Source organism: Morus notabilis, unplaced genomic scaffold, assembly GCF_000414095.1.
Source record: "Morus notabilis unplaced genomic scaffold, ASM41409v2 Scaffold176, whole genome shotgun sequence".
NCBI classification, from domain to species: Eukaryota; Viridiplantae; Streptophyta; class Magnoliopsida; order Rosales; family Moraceae; genus Morus; species Morus notabilis.
Window position 1 is genome coordinate 25,712 of NW_010368054.1, and position 5,109 is coordinate 30,820.

The following is a 5,109-nucleotide window of genomic DNA, read 5'->3' on the forward strand; positions in this document are numbered from 1 at the left end:
ATCATTCGCTAATGGTCCAATTCAATATGTAAGGTCAATATATAGTACCAAATTAGACGATCATTAGAATAACAAGAAATTGATCGAGCAAGAGGTCACATTTTTGCTTTCATTGTCGGTTAATTAAGATGGATACTTTGTTTGATTCTTAGAGCATTTTCAATGTCAATACTAATGCCATATAAAATAAAATAAAAAAGTATAAGAATGACATTTAGTAAGTTATGATATTTTGAGTTTCAATACATAATGTTATTTTAAATGCTATATCATGTAAACTGTTTGTCACATTTTATTAAGCTTCAAATCTCTTAAAATTAAATTTTTACTTTTTAGAAAATAATTGATTTTGATAATATTATAATGATTAAATGAAAAATTGAATATTACTTGGTGTTAAATTTGACACCAAATATAATATTATATGTCAAATTTAATATAAAAATAATACCGAATTTGAGAATGCTTGTCCTATTCAAATATTAAAATTTGCCATTGATATAATAGTATATTTGATACTATGTCAGACATCTTCTACAAATGTCAAGTTTTAGCATTGAAATAGATATTTGACGTTTTATTAGAGATTCTTATACCACAAAATATATTTTTCAATGGATATATTAGCTGTCAAATCAACGTATAGATTTTCAAAACGTATGGCCATGAGATTATTGTAAATTGCTCTGTTCATTTCACCAATTCAAGTTTAAGATTTGAGTTTTGCTACAGTAAAAAGTTTTAAAAACAGTCACGTTAAACTTTTTTATTATAGTAAAAAACTCTCACATAAAATCACATCTCAACTCGACCTTAAGATGCTAAACGGACAAAAAACGTGGCATGTAAATTGAATGAAGAATTTGAAAATTTTCTCATTCCAAACGTTATTCTTTTTGTATTTTGCCTGATACAGCGAAACTGTAAACAATAGTTTTTTTTTTTTTCAAAAAAAAAAATCCAGGCTTCATACCAAAAAGATAGCGAAACGCTTGCTTTTTTATAGGAATTTATACATTATTAATAGGCGTTTTCCTTTAGCAATCATCAGTGCTTAATTATCATCATTAGGGCATAATTATAGTCAGTTATGCTAGTGCTACAGTCATATGTTAGAGGATCGAAAGTTCTGTAATGATAACATTTCCGCAAAATTTTAAACTTTTAGGGCCCGTTCAGTTCGCTGATTCGAGTTTTTAATTCGAGTTGAGATGTGACTTTATGTGAGAGTCTTTTACTGTAGCAAAAAAAATTAAAAGTGACTGATTCTGAAAGCTTTTTACTATAGCAAAACTCAAATTATAAACTCGAATTAGTGAAATGAACAGGGCCTTACTAAGATGTTAGGCACTTTCTTTTTTTGCGCAAATAATCTTACCTAAACTAACTAACAACACTCTTTTACAACAACAAAAAACTAATGTATATTTTAAGATTACTATTGGGTGAGAATTCTTAGGTACAAAACATTGGTAAGTTACTAGTTCAAACTGAAAATTCTTTTATTAAATTCTATTAAATTTGTACATTGTCTTATTTTGATGTGAATTCAAACAACTCATTTTAACGTTTAAAAATAAAGACTATCAATTATGAGGTATCTTATTAATTAGTAAAAAAAATCTATTATTGAGTTTTTTTAGGGGTAATTTTGATAAATACTCATTGAAAGTGCATGGATCGTGATTTTCACCATTTACTCTTAATTCATAACATTTTTAGTCAAATAATTACACTAACAAAAGAGTATTTATCAAGAGTAAGGGGTAAAACTCTATACTCGTGCACTCTTAAAAATAAATTTTTTCTTTTTTCTTTTTTTAACAAGAACAAATTTGCTATCTTCATTATCATGTCCTGTAATTACAACAATCTAACAATATAAATAGGAATTAAATACTTATAAAACACTTGACGACTAAACCAGATATTAAAAATTAATTAGGGCGATAATTAAAAGAACAAAAAAAGAGTCAATAGATATGAAAGTCTTCTAACGTGTTCCTAAGAAAATGCAGGTGAGATTAAGTAGACATTTAGTTTATAAATTCAGAATTATTTTCGGTTTACGTGTATTTTTTGTGAAAGAAAATACTGTAGCGAATAACGAACCATGATTCGAATCATGACACGAATTTATCAACTAAACGCACCATAAGAGTACGTTTAGTAGGAGAAAATACTGTAACGAATCACGAACTATTTTTTAAAAAATGTTTACTGTAAAAATCTAAAATTAAAAACTCAAATCGGTGAAATGAACGATGCGTTAATTAAACTCACGGGATTCTAACGCTGAATAAGGGTGCTTTCGAAATAATTATAATACAGCAATAAAAAAAAAATCGAGAAAACGTAAACAAAATCTAGGCTGACTTTTTGCAATCTCAAAACTTCGGCAACAAGTGAAGCTGACTTCTACTTTGTCCTTTTAATTCTCCCTTTCTGCGCAAATAATTATAACCTTTTTAGACCGTTCTCTATCATGAATAGAACAACCCTAGCAGGATACGTCGGTGCTGACAACTTACTTAGAAAAAGCGCGTTTTCTTTTCTTTTTTCCAATTGGTTTTCTAGTTATGGGATTTTGGGATATAGAAAAGTAATTTTGTACTGTTTAAACAGAAGAGAGAAAAAAGAAAAAAAAAAAAAAAGAAAAAAGAGAGCAAAGCAGATAGTATATACATCTTGTCTTAGCTGTCTGAATTCTTATAATTTAATGCACTCGCGTGCCTGCATGCCCTCCAGCTATGTTGCTGTGTCCTCACCGGCCCTTTAATTGGCGGTTGCTCTCTCATTTTCTATGCTTTATTTATTTGTCCATCACTTTCCCGGGAAACAAAAGGAAAATACAAACAAAATTATACCTAATGTCGTTTTCTTTCAATTTCTTCTTCTTTCAGTATCATTTTCATTCAAATAATGTTTGAAAAAGAGAGAAGCTCAACACATATATACATATATAGATATATATATATATACATATTTTTTTTAATGTGTTAGACAATTTCAACTAGTATTATTATACAATATAAAAAAAATACTATATTGGCACTGTATTTTTTTTTTTTTCATAATACTACGACTATATGTAGTTTTTAATATGTAGCTAAACATTATGATAAAATTGCAATCTTCATGATAATGACTATATTTGCATATTGTATACAATATTGTCAATCTTTTTAAAGTTTTAACATTATTTCATTATAAATCTTATTTTATTATTATAAAGTTAAAATTTTTATGCTCGTGATCGTTGATTGTCATAGAGTTTTTATTGTTCAATTTATTTGATTATAATGGCGAATATTATAATGAAGTTGCAATCTTAATGATAAATGACCATATTTTTGCATGTTTTAGGTGGAGAAAAAGTCTAGCCTGCTTTTCAACATCAACTTTTAAAAAATAAATAAAACTCCTTAAATACCTTATATATGTGAAATCTTTGTGGTCTATTTTTGTTCCATGTGGCTAAGCGTGTTTTGAATAAAATGCGAGCTTTAACTTTCTCAAAATTGGTAGACTTTATTTTTTTAAGTAAACAAATAGTAACTTAAAGTATAATAAAGAACTCATCTAAATACTAGATTATTTTAGACGATAATGTCGTAAAGATGTTTGACATCATTTTATTATTTTTACAGGATAAATTTTTTTTTTGAGCTTTTTGTGCTACGCGTGCAAGTTACATTTATAAAGGTAACATATTGTGATAGATTTAGTTCATATTATTCATTGGTCAGTGTATATATAGCAATTATAAAATCCAAAAACATATCATACAATTTATTGGTAACGTTTAAAGAAACGAATATTGGATTTATGTACAAAAAAATGTATATATAATTCTGCATGTGTTTTTTCTGGATATACTTATGCATGTTCGATCTCAACTATCTAGAATCGTTACGTATAAATTATCTAAAACATACACAAATATATATATATATATGAGTGTGATTTTTAATAGTTACTTTAATATTTACTCATCAATGTGTATTATTATTTTAACCACAAGACATTAATCGACAGTTGTAATAAATTGAATAATTAATTAAAAAAATAATAAAATTATATTTTTATCACGACATGTCGTTAAATTTTTATATTTAGAGGTGACTGCTAATGGAATCGTGCATGTAATTATTAGCTATGCTTGAAAAAAAAAAAAAAAAAAAAAAAAAAAAAAAAAATTTAAAAGCTATGCTTGCCATGTGCTTTTTCAACAACTACAAAGTTCAACCCAAATTAACCAAATCCAAAACAGAATATTTAACTCTTAAGTATCCCTGTTAGAATATAAATTAAATTTATAACCGACTTCATCAGATTTGGTTGTCTGGGTATTAGGTATTTTGTATCACCCTTACCTGGACAACACTACGTGGGTGAATGGACAGGTGACACGTGGACAACGATTAGACCCCTTATAGTCAACAACTTTGTACGGTACACAGTACCCTTTCGGCACTTTTAGTTTGCATGCAAGATCAGATCTGAAATGACAGTTAGGAGTGACAATGTGTTGTCTCATTTATTATTATTATTTTTTTAAATACAGATGTATTGGTTTTAACGATTAAGGGTATAGAGGAGTAATTCAAACTATCTTGATTTTAGTTTAAATAGCGTTTTTTCCTATAAAAAAATTAAATTTAAAAGTTCACTTATAATATTTTCACTCATAAAAATTTTAAAAATTTATTAAAATCACTTGATTTAAATCACATTCTAAACAAACCTTAATATATAGTGTAGGAATTTTTATACCCGTCGTCGTAGAATGATCTCTTTCCTTTTCACATATAAGAATGCATACAATAGTATGTGCATTTTTTTTTCTTTTTTTGATAAGTCTCGTTATCAATAGTACTATTGAATCTTGTTGAAATTACATAAGACTAAAAAAATATACAAAATAAAACAATTTTTAATATAAACATGATAACTGAAAAATAAGGAACTATAAATAATTCAATTATAAGCTAATTCTATAAGAGAAACTCCCATTTTTTCTCTAGTTCACGCTTGCTTATATTTGTACCCAACAAACATGGTCCACTTATTAACTTTTATGTCATAAGAAAGAAAACAAGAAATTAC